The sequence below is a fragment of the Chiloscyllium plagiosum genome, unplaced genomic scaffold (assembly GCF_037043375.1).
Source record: "Chiloscyllium plagiosum isolate Xiang-an unplaced genomic scaffold, Cpla_swu_hap1 HiC_scaffold_26, whole genome shotgun sequence".
Taxonomy (NCBI): Eukaryota; Metazoa; Chordata; class Chondrichthyes; order Orectolobiformes; family Hemiscylliidae; genus Chiloscyllium; species Chiloscyllium plagiosum.
Window position 1 is genome coordinate 52,981,731 of NW_028270164.1, and position 13,094 is coordinate 52,994,824.

Genomic DNA, 13,094 nt, shown 5'->3' on the forward strand with positions numbered 1-13,094 from the left:
ACATACTGATTGCTGGAGCCCTCTCACGACCTTGTAAACCTATCCCTGACCTCACTACCCTCAACCTCCTGTATACTGGAGATAATTAGTTCTGAGACTCGAGTCCTGAATCTTCATAAGGGAAGCTACGATTGTATACTGGGTATGAGTTGGCTATGATGGTTTGGGAAATGTTCCTGAAAGGAATGACAGTGGATAGGCAGTGGCAAACACTCCGGGGTGAATGGGTAAAAAACAAAAAATGTTTAATCCGGTCTGGCGCAAGAGTGCAAAGAGAGCTGTCATAAAATCATGGTTTACAAGGGAACTTAGAGATATGAAAAAGAGATACAAATTGGAAAGGAAAAACAATTAACCTGAGGATTGGGAATGGTTCACAAGCAAAGGAGGACCAAGTGATTGAGTAAGAAGGAGAGAGGATGAGAGTAAGCTTGCAGAGAATGTAAGAACTGACTGTAAATGTGAATTATATCGGTATTTGAAAAGAAAAAGGTTGGTGAAAACTAATGTCCCTTACAACCAGAAAGCGGGTAATTTAGAATGGGGAAAAAGAGGTGACTGACGAACTACAATCATAGTTTGTTTCTGTCTTCAAAAAGGAGGGCTGAATAGAGAGAGAGGGAGGCCAAGCTTTGGAATGTTATGTCTTCAAACCACTGCCCTTCCAAAGGGGGAAGGATGCATTTCAAAACAGACTGGACTCAATTGTGGAAGTTGGAGTGAACAATCTAGTCCATACCAGCCTGAATTTGAGTGCTAGCAGGCTGTAAAGGTTACAGATGAAGAGCTGTTCTGTAGTTACCCCTGCCTTGAGGGTAAAGACAGTCTCTCTCTCTCCTGAGTGTAAGAGCTCAGCTAGCTAACAGCCGAACAAAAGAAAATAGGGCAACTAAAGGACTCCCTCTTAAACCTGAAACCTAGAATTCAACCAAAGTTAAAGAAACAGGACAACAGAATCACAACCTGTAAAATTAAGGATCACGAAACCGACTGTTTGACTAACAATGTCAGTGCTATGGGTAACTTACACTGCATTGGCCATAATGTTCACCTATTGCTGTTTGTAAATAATTCTGACTGATCCATTTATCTTTTTTCATAAATTTTGTACGTGCCTCTAAGTTTAATCTGTGTGTATGTGTGTTGCATTGCTAATTCATCTCACGTTTTAATAAACTCATTAATAAACTGCTAAATTAAGAGACTATGGTTAAATTGGCTGCTTTGAGACTAAGTTCATTTGGAGCTGAGAAAATGGTATCCATAATGGAAGGAATTGTTAATAAATTAACTTTGTTGAGATAAAACAAGGGGATGGTGAATAATTAACAGTTTTAGTGTCCAGTCTGGAATGCTATTTTTTCTTTTTTTCTGCTTCTTTTCTCATTTCTTTTCTCTTTCTTCGCTTTTTGTAAAGCTTACTTGCCCGGGAGGTGATGGAGTGAGACTTCAGCTCTCAGTAATGAGGTGGCTGGTAAGCCAATCAGATCTCTAGCACTCAGGAGCATTGTAGCATTGTTGAGGTCCAGAGCAGTCGGTGGTGAGGTAGCTGGTGAGGAATGCCCAGGTGGCATTCGCCAGTGAAGCGGTGGTGAGTCCGGATGGGGGTCAGCGGTGGTGATTCCGGATGGCATTCGGTGGTGAGGAGGCTGGTGAACCTGGATGGTATTCGCTGGTGAGGTGGCTGATGAGTGGGACTCTGGCAGTTGGCAGCGAGATGGCAGTGCAGAGGAGATCAAGTCAAGCACGGGGAGTGGAAGCCCTCCTGGGGAAAGCCCAGCAGGAGTGTCTGCAGGCCCATGGCTAAAGAAAGAGTATTATGCTGAACTTCTAACTTATTTCTTTGTTTTTCTACATTGTACCTAAGATTTGGTACCTTGGTATCTTTGTACCTAAGGTGGTACCGAGAATGGCGGCTATATACACTTCTCACTGTACTCCTGTTCTTGAGTACATGTGACAATGAAGACTAATTCTAATTCTGATAATTTGGGGAAATTTGCCAGGGGTCTGGGCATAACAACCAGCATTTCTAATATGCATACAGTACCAACATCTGATGAGATGTGCAGCAGATGCCAGATGGATAAAGAGATTTGCACAATTGCCACTTGTGTATCGGCAGCTGGTAGAGTGGGCAGATCAGTTAGTGTGCAATGCTGTAAGACACTAATGCTGCCATTTTCAGGAGCAGAGATCCAGCCTATGCTTTCTCTTAGTCTTACATAACAGAACATAATGTCAAACAACATAAAAGATGTCCATCAGCACAATTTTGCTGAATTAGGTATTCTTGCTGCTGGTGCATTTGTTTATTGAGTGATACCCGTCTAAACATTCAATAGTCTTCAGGAGGTGGTTTGGCTGATGTTGCAGTATTTAGTTTCACTGATGGTTAGGCTCTTGTTTAATGAGCTGACTTCCCAATCAGGGCATTGTCCTTGCAGGTCTTCCCTTTGGAATTGAGCAGGAGTGGAAAATGAGGAGAAGATGCACAGAGCAGGCCAAGCTACTGGAAAAGCGAGAAGGAAGAATGGGATATGGTCTCATCATGCTCCGATTGTCTTTAAGAGGGCAGTTCTCTTCTCTACTTCAGCAAGGTTCTGTACATGACACATCGTTATCTCACATACTTACACCTTTAAGTTGTGAATGTGCTGGCTGTGCTGCTGAAAATTTAAATATCAGAGATAAAGATAAAGTGACCACCATCCCAGAGGAGCACAGGGCTCTCTCATTAGAGGGAAAGATGACTGATGGAAGTTTGACCTGCGGGTCACCACACCTCATGGAGGGGAAGGAGTGAGAAGGAGAATCCTTCATGGTGACCTCTGTCTGTAGGAATTAAACCCACACTCAGATCATAGCAACTGACTGCAGCAAAAGGGGGACATGGTTTGTACCTCCATCAACTTCTCAGCAGCGGGAGTCGAGAGAGTGTGAGCCAGGGGGCAGCTGGCAAGAGAAGGTTGAATGGAAAATAGTTACCTCGTGAATCAGCAGAATGAAGGCTTAACAGGAGGGGGAGTGAACACGGGGAATGCTGGGTAAGTGAACTAATATATTCAGGCAATGGCTAAACCCAAAACACTACACATGTAGTGTCCCCTACCCATCCTCCTCCTCTAACCAAGAAAAAGACTATGTGTGGGAGGTTGGTAAGGTTTTTTTAAAAGTCTTTTGGTGATTTAGAGCAGAGGGTATGGAAGCTAGGACAGTTACATGCTCCTCTTGCAGGATGTGTGAGGTAAGGGTCACCACTCGTGTCTCTGTTGACTTCAGCTGTGAAAAGTGCACCAACTCCAGCTCCTCACAGACTGCGTTAGGGAACTGGATCTGTAGCTGGATGATCTTTGGATCATTCGGGAGGCTGAAGGGATGATAGAGAGGAGTTATAGGGAGGTAGTCACACCTAAGTTACAGGATAAAGATACCTGGGTGACTGTCAGTAGAGGGAAAGGAATTAGGCAGACAGTGCAGGGATCCACTATGGCTGTTCCACACGATAATAAGATTAAGCTTTGGATACTGTTGTGAGAGGGACCTACCACGGGATTGGGGGGGAATAGGAGAGTGACCGTGAAAGGAGATTCAATGGTTACAGGAACAGACAGGCGACTCTGTGGTCGTGAATGAGACTCCCAGATGGTATGTGCCTCCCGGGTGCCAGCGTCAGGGATGGCTTGGATCAAATCTACAGGATTCTGGGGAGGGTGAGCAGCAGAAGTTGTGGTACACATCGGTACCAATGGTGTAGCGACGAAAAGGGATGAGGACCTAAAAAGTGAATATAAGGAGTTAGGTTGGAAGCTAAACGCAGGATATGCAGAGTAGTGATCTCAGGATTGCTTCCGATGCCACAGGCTAGTGAGATTAGGAATGGAGAGCGAGTGCAGCTGAACACGTGGCTGCAGAGCCAGTGTAGAACGGAGGGCTTCAAATATGTGCATCATTGGGATATCTTCTGGAGAAGGGGGACCTGGACAAGGAGGAAGGGTTGCACCTGAACCGGAGAGGTACCAATATCCGGAGCGGGAGGTTTGCCAGATCTCTTCGTGAGGATTTAAACTAGATTGTCAGAGAGTTAGGAACCGGACCTACGGATCAGAGAATGTGGTATCAGGTGAACAGGCAGAGACGGTGTGCAGAGAGTCTGTGAGGAAGGATAGACAGTTGATAGGGCAATGTTGCAGTCAATGTGAGGCGTTGAAATGTGTCGATGTTAATACAAGAAGTATCACAAATAAGGATGATGAACTTAGAGCATGGATCAGTACTTGGAGCTATGATGTTCACAGGGGCAAGAATGGTTGTTGCATGTTCTATTCATTTCAAAATGAATAGGCAGGGAGGTAAAAGAGGTGGGGGAGTGGCATTGCTAATCAGGGCTAGTATTACAGCTGCAGAAAGGAAGGTCGTCGAGGAGGGTTTGTCTACTGAGCCAGTATGGGTGGAAGTCAGAAACAGGAAAGGAGCAGTCACTTTATTGGGAGTTTTCTACAGACCCTCAAATAGCAATTGAGGAGGAGCAGATTGGGAGGCAGATTTTGGAAAGGTGCAGAAGTAACAGGGTTGTTGTCATGTGTGACTTCAACTTGCCTAATATTGATTGGAACATTCTTAGTTAAATAATTTGGATGGAGCAGATTTTGTCAGGTATAACCAGGATTCCTGACTCAATATGTAGATCGGTCGACTAGAGGGGAGGCCATATTGGATTTGGTGCTTGGAAATGAACCTGGTCAGGTGTCAGATCTCTCAGGGGGAGAGCATTTTGATGGTAGTGATCACACCTCCCTGACCTTTACTGCAGTCATGGAGAGGGATAGGAGCAGATGGTATGGGAAAGTATTGAATTGAGGGAGGGGAATCACAGTGTTATTAGGCAGGAACTGTGCAGCAGAAATTGGGAACCAGGGCTACAGATCAGAGGATGGGATAGCTGGTGAACAGGCACATATGGCGTGCAGAGAATTTATGAGGAAGGATAGACAGCTGATAGGGCAAAGTTGCAGACAGTGTGATTGTTGCTGTGTTTTTACTTTACTGCAAGAAGTGTCAGAAATAAGGGTGATGAACTAAGATGATGGATCAGTTAGAGAACAGATAATCTCAGAGAAATGCACGACCGAAATGTGGAGGTTCTTTAGGGAGCACTTGGTGTGAGTGTTGGGCAGGTTTGTCCCACTGAGGTGAGGAAGGGATGGTCGGGTGAAGGGACCTTGAATGACAAGAGGTGTGGAACATCCAGTCAAGAGGAAGAAGGAAGCTTACTTAAGATTGAGGGAAGAAGGATCAACAGGGCTCTAGAGGGTTACAAGATAGCCAGGAACAAACTAAAGAATGAACATAGGAGAGCAAGAAGGGGACATGAAACAGTCTTGATGGGTAGGAATAAGGAAAATCCTAAGGCATTCTACACTTATGTGAGGAACAACAGGATGGCTAGAGTGAGGGTAGGGCTGATCAGGGATGGTAGAGGGAACTTGTGCCTGGAGTCGGAGGAGGTAGGGGAGGCCCTTAATGAATACTTTTCTTCAATATTCACTTTTGAGAAGGGCATTGTCGTTTGTGAGGACAGCATGAAACAGGCTGATACGCTCGAATAGGTTGCTGTTAAGAAGGAGGATGTTCTGGAAATTTTGAAAAACATGAGGATAAATAAGTTTCCTGGGCCAGATAGGATATACCCAAGGTTACTACAGGAAGCGATGGAAGAGATTGCTATGCCTTTGGCAATGATCTTTGCATCCAGAGGGTGGCAAATGTTCAAGAAAGGGAATAGGAATAACCCTGGGAATGACAAACCAGTTAGTCTTATGTCTGTGGTGGGCAAATTATTGGAGAGGAGCTTGAGATACAGGACATATGATTACCTGGAAAATCATAGTTTGATTAGACATAGTCAGCATGGCTTTGTGAGGGGCAGGTCATGCCTTCAAGCCTTATTGAATTCTTTGAGGATGTGACAAATCACATTGATGAAGGTAGAACATTGAATGTGGTGTATATGGATTTCATACACCAGTTGATAAGGTTCCCCATGGTATGCTCATTCAGAAAGTAAGGAGACATGGGATACAGGGAAATCTGGCTGTCCAGATACAGATTTGGCTGACCGAAAGAAGACAGAGGGTGGTAGTAGATGGAAAGTATTCAGCCTGTAGCTTGGTGACCAGTAGTGTTCTGCAGGGATCTGTTCTGGGACCTCTGCTCTTTGTGATTTTTAGAATTGACCTGGATGAGGAAGTGGAAGGGTGGGTTAGTACGTTTGCCAATGACACGAAGGGTGGTGGAGTGGTGGATAGAGTGGAGGGCTGTTGTAGGTTGCAACGGGTCATTGATAGAATGTAGAGCTGATCTGAGAAGTGGCAGATGGAGTTCAACCTGGAAAAGTGTGAAGTGATTCATTTTGCAAGGTTGAATTTGAACGCAAATTACAGTGTTAAAAGCAGGATTCTTGGCAGTGTGTAGGAACAGAGTGATCTTGGGGGTCCACATCCATAAATCCCTCAAAGTTGCCATCCAAGTTGATAGGGTTGTTAAGAAGGCATATGGAGTATTGGCTTTCATTAGTGGGGGATTGAGTTTAAGAGCTGTGAGGTAAAGCTGCTATAAATTCCTGGTTAGACCACACTTAGAATATTGTGTTCAGTTTTGGTCACCTCATTATAGGAAGGATTTGGAATCTTTAGAAAGGGAGCAGAGGATATTTACCAGGATGTTGCCTGGATTGGAGGGCGTGTCTTATAAAGAAAGGTTGAGGGAGCTAGGGCTTTTCTATTGCAGCGAAAAAGGATGAGAGGTGTGATTTGGAAGAGGTTTACAAGATGATGAGGTATAGATAGAGTGGATAGTCAGAGACTTTTTCCCAAGGTAGAAATGGCTATCAGGAGGGGACATACTTTTAAGGTGATTGGAGGAAGGTTTTAGGTGAGATGTCAGAGGTAGGTTCTTTACACAGAGAGTGGTGGGTATGTGGAATGCACTGCCAGCGGTGGGAGTAGAGTCAGATACATTAGGGACATTTAAGCGACTCTTGGATAGGCACATGGATGATAGTAAAATGTAGGGTATGTAGCTTCGTTTGATCTTAGAGTAGGATATAATGTCGGCACAACATTGAGGACCGAAGAGCCTGACCTGTGCTATACTGTTCTTTGTTAACTATTCTGCCCGATAGGGAGCTGGGTTCATTTCAGCTTTGTCCTGAATGTCTGAAGGAGCTGGGATCAGAATTTCCAGCTAGAAATGCAGAGCTCAGTGTTAATGGAAAGGAAAATCCCGACAGTGGGTGCCACTCTTGGGAATATCCAGACCAAAGTGCTGTAAACTGTGGAGTCCTGGCAGCACTCCCTGCAGCTTTCTTGTTTTTGAATGGCATGTTGCCAAGACAACCTGTTCGGGTGATTTCCTGGATAAAGCAAATTTTGAAGCCTCCTCGAAAATTGCTATAGCACAACAGGAGGCCATTCGGCCATGGCACTGGCCTTCCTACTGTACATTTTACTGTCTTTTCCTCAGTTGCCATCCTCATCCAGCCCTGCACACTCGAACCTTTCCGGACAATATCTCAATTTCCTTTCAAAAGCCTTGGTCGAACCTGCCCACACCACACTCTCAGACACTGTGACCTCGACCCTAACCACTTGCTGCATGGAAAGTGTCTTCTTATCATTTTTGTTTCTTTTGCCAACTGCTTTCAATCGGTGCTGTTTAGTTCTTGATCTATCCCTGGGTGAGGAACGTCCGTTCTATGGGGACATTGGAGAAGTTGGAACTGGTTTCCTTGGTGAACAGAAACTTGAGAAGAGATTTGATTGAAATGTTCAAAATACTCGAGTTTGGACAGAGTAGATGGGACAAAACTGTTCCCATTCCCAATGTGGGATCAAGATGCAGAGAACCCAGATAGCAAGTATTCTGTGAAAGAAATGAAGGCGACATGAGGAGAAACTTTATCCTCAGAAAGTGGTCAGGATCTGGAAAGCATTGCCCGAGTGTGGGGTTGGGACAGGGCCAACCGAGTCCTTCAATAAGAAATTCCATCCCCATGATGTGAAATTAGCAGAGCAACGGGAGAAAGGCACTGGCTGAATTGAATCTTCAGAGATTCAGAACAGATACAGTGGCCGAGTCACCACCTCCTGTGTTTTACTCAATGATTCCATTATATAATTCCGAGTGCCCATTGCGCCATCTGGGAATGTGATGATAGAGTCTTATCACTGGAGTATTAATCCAGAAACTCAGCTAATGTTCTGGGGATGTGAGTTTGAATCTTGGCACAGCACATGGTGGAATTTAAATTCAATTTTTAAAATCTGGAATTATGAATCACCTGATGATTATGAAACTGTTGTTGATTGTCAAAAGAAACTAATCTGGTTTACTAATGTCCTTCAGGGAGAGAATTCTGCTGTTTGTACCTGGTCTGGCCTACCTGTGACTCCAGAGTGACAGCAATGTGGTTGCCCTCTGAACTGCAATCAGATCAAGGCCAGCCAGTGATGCTCACATCCCACTGGTGAATTTAAAGAGTATGGGCTGCGACCTCCCACCATTTGCAATCTGTTGAGGTTTCGTATCCTTCCTGTCCCTACAGGGCATGTTGGAAGTATTTGTTTTACTTGTTGCCTTGTAAGAGGCCCTTTTGGTATGGAAACCAGTCTGGGTTCTGCTGCTGTGAGCTGCAGTGAGAACAATGTGAATCAAGAGTATGGTGCTTTTGCCCAAAACATCGATATTCCTGCTCTTCGGATGCTGCCTGACCTGCTGTGCTTTTCCAGCACCATACTATTGACTCTAATCTCCAGCATCTGCAGTACTCACTTTCGCCAAGTGAGAGCAATGTGTCTAACAGAGATGTTGAGCTGCCCAAGAGTTGGAGCAGAGCTGTTCAGAACATTCCCCCCGAACCTTCCTTTCTCTGAGTCTCGCTGTGCTCTGGCTGCTTTCAGTCTGTTTGCTCAGCACTGTCACTGAACAACAACAGTTTAGTGTACACACTCTCAGCCCAGCTGACTGGCTCAGTCTGTTTGTAAACTGATGCTGGGATCACAGTGTATCGTCATCCAAGCTGTCAATCATCCATGATTTGGAGATGCTGGTGTTGGACTGGGGTGTAGAAAGTTAAAAATCACACAACACCAGGTTATAGTCCAAAAGGTCTAGTGAGCTTCCAATTAAACCTGTTGGACTAACCTGGTGTTGTGTCAATCATCCATCAAGGCTGAGGTTCCACGATGTGCAACAGGAAGGGGAACTTTTCACAGCTCTGTGAGCAGCAGCAATGCTTTTCGATCACCTCACCAAACAACTGAGCAAACCAACACAAACCATCCCTCTGGAAGACAACGTGGTGGACAGAGTATTTCACTGCAACTGTTACTATTACTGGCCTGATCTGCAATCTGGATGCAGAGAGATTTACCGAGTTATGAAACCAGGTAGAGTGTTGAGCTGGTCAATTCTGAAATATCCCAAACCTCAAGGGAAATGGTACAGTCTGGATGGAATGGTGGGGTCACATATCAACTAATCTCCCTTGATTGACATGTCACTGATTAGCCTTGTAGTCAAACGTTGATTTACTTAACCTTCGAGAGACTACAATAGCTAAACGACGTATGTGAGTTTTCTTCTGGAACTATGAGGGACTGGTGCATTAATGGACACTCTCCTGTAACCTCTCCTTACCCCATCCATATAACTCCCTCACCATCCTGACCAGCAGCCACAGATTCTCTGGTCAAGGTAAAGCATTTTTAAAAATAGAAGCCACGCCAATAATTATGCAATCAGTCAATAATTACAACAATACAGTCAATAGTACAACATAAGAGGAGGAGCTCAGCCTGTAATGCCTGTGCCCATTGTTACAATTCACTGGGGTACTGCTCTGGAAATCAGACCCCACGATTCCTGGAGTCATTCGCTGCATGGAAAAGGTTTTCTCATGTTATTTTTGCTTCTTTTGCCAATTACAAACCATCAGTGCCTTCTCGTTCTCGATATTTTCGCAAATGGGAACATCTTCTCCCTATTTACTCTGACCACATCCATTGTGATTTCCAGTACTTTGATTGAATCATTTCTCTTCAAGAAAGTCAGTCCTGACCTCTCTGCTTGATCTTCATAACTTCTTGATTGCAGCAAGTGAACATGTGCAACGAGAAGTGGGTGTAATTACCAAGAATTGTTTACAAGTCTGTCTGACTGAGGAGCTTTTAGTTACGGGGTGACAATCTGCTAAGAAGCTCAATGGTCTGTATTTTGGAAGGACTGGGGGGTTTATTGGTAACCTCTTGCCCAGAGATCTTCCATTGTCTGGATCCAGATTGCCAGAAGCTGATCCATAACCATCATTGAGCAGCAGAGACGAGCCTGATCTAAGTTGATGGGGGGAGATTTTAATTGTGTTATTGACCCAGAGGTGGACAGGATACCTAGGAGCTCTGCAGGCATATCTCTGAGATCTAAGCAATTGGTGGATCTGAACAGGGAGCTGGGCTGGTAGATGTGTGGAGGTGTCTCCACCCTGAGGGTAGAGATTTTACTTTCTACTCTAACCCACACAATTGTCATACCAGAATCGATATGTTTTTTGTTCCCTCGAATCTTTTAAATCGATACTGTCTTGTAAAATAGGTAATATAACTATTTCTGATCACGCCGCAGTATAGATGGAAGTTACGACTAGTGATGATGGGATAAGTCCCCCACATTGGCGTATGGACCCTTTCTTATTGAAGGATAGCAAGTTTATAAAATATTTTTCGCAGGAATTTAAAACCTTCTGGGATACCAACTCAGGCACGGCCAGTACCCCTTTGACAATGGGGGAGACCACTAAGGCATACGCGCAAGACTTGGTTATTTCATATTCTGTGTCCCGGAAAAGACAAAAGGGAGATCAACAGCGTCTGCTGGAAGCTCGCCTGAAGGCAGCTGTAACTGCGTGTGCTGATAGGCCCTCCATTACTAAGCTACAGAGTATCACAGCACTTAGGGCAGCCTTGAATACCGCAGTTACTCAAACAGCAAAGATTGAGATATTATTTGCGAAGCAGCGATTATTTGAATACAGTGACAAGCCTGGCAGGTATCTAGCGCACCTTGCCAGAAAGGAAAAGGCTCCCCAAGCCATTACATCTATCAGAGAGAGTGCTGGTACCCTGACTTGTAATCATAAAAAGATTAATACAGCCTTTAGAAAGTTCTATTTTGAATTGTATAAATCACAGGACTGTGAGGATAGAACTGGGAAGATAGAATCTTTCTTTAGAAATCTGGCCCTCCCGGACCTAACCTCGGAGCAGGTGTCGCTCTTGAATGCCCCCCTGACAACCCAGGAAGTACAGTAGGCGGCTAGGCAGCTTCAGGCAAGGCGCCTGGACCAGATGGATCCCAGGCTGAGTTCTATAAAGAATTTATAGGGGAACTGGCCGGGCCACACATAAATATGTATAACTATTCACATAGTCAGGGCTGCCTACTGCCTTCATTGAGAGAAGCAAATATCTCTCATACTTAAGAAGGGAAAGGTCCCAGAAGACTGCTCTTCATATAGACCCATATCCTTGTTAAAAATGGATTTTAAAATTCTCTCAAAAATGCTCGCATTAAGACTGGAGAGGGTTTTACCATTCATTATAAAAGAGGATCAGATGGGGTTTATAAAGGGTCACAGGTCAACTAATAACATTAGAAGAGTGTTAAATATGATACATGCCTGCCAGCAGGGAGCGATACCGGGATTAGTTGTCTCCCCAGTTGTCTCCAAAGAAGGCATTCGATTGGGTAGAATGTTCATTTCATTTCCATACGCAGGGACAATTTGGTGTCGGAGAGGTCTTTGTTAAATGGGTTTCAGTATTATATAATGATCCCAAAGCAGCGGTGATCACCAGCTGTTTAAGTTCGGATAGCTTTAACATTGGCAGAGGCTGTCACCAGGGATGTCCTCTTTCACCATTATTATTCACGCTAGTGATTGAACCACGAGCAGAAGCTATACGAACTGACCCTAATATAACGGCTCCGAGCGTTGGATCGGGCAAGCATAAAATTACTGTCTATGCGGATGACATCATCCTTTTCTTAAGTGATCCTTGGACATCTGTGCCCCGCTTAATTCAAGTGGTCAATTTATTTGGTATGTTGTCAGGTTCTAAAATCAATTTCCTGAAATCGGAGACCATGCCATTGGGAGGCCTTGCCAGCATATCCAATTTTTCCGGACGGATCTTGTTTCCCCTTTCGGTAGTCACTAGAAGGTTTTCTGTACTTTGGAACTTTTATTACCCTGGTATTTGGTCAGCTATATAAAGCCAATTATACACACTTATTAGAGAAAATAAGGCAGGACTTTCAACGCTGGGAAGATCTCCCAATATCCTGGCTGGGCAGAGTAGCCTTAGTTAAGATGAGTATTTTACCTCGTCTTTTATACTCTATGAGGATGCTCCCCTTGATGATGCCGAGACAGGCGTTGCGTAAGTTTTACGGCTGGCTCGGCTCCTTTATTTGGAATCAATGATAATTCCAGATGTATCTCACACTGTAATGCCATCATAATTTTTACAATCTCTCCACTACAGCATCTGTGGAGAGGAATCAGAGTTAACATCTCAAGTCGAGTGACCTTTCCTCTGAACTGGCCGTGTCCCACACTCCAAGCCCCTCACATAGTGGAATCGCGTAGAAACATGTGTGTAAGATCACGAGATATTACCTTCACGCACCATAAAGAAAGTGACAGTGAGATTTTTTTAATGCTTTCTCTTTGCAGGCTAAGTGGTTATGTTCTCCACACAAGCCACAGTCATCTGGTCAGGAGCCAATTTGAGCATTTTTTAACATTTATTCATTTTGTGGTATTGGGGTGTTGCTGGCTTCCACCATACACTGCCCGTCCCTAATTGCCCTTGAGAAGATGGTGGTGAGCTGCCTTCTTGAAATGTTGCAGTCCACCTGCTGTGGGTTGAGCCACAATGCCATTAGGGAGAGAATTCCAGGATTTTGACCCAGTGACAATGAAAGAACACTGATTATTTCCAGCAGTCGGGATTGTGAGTGGTTTGGAGGGGATC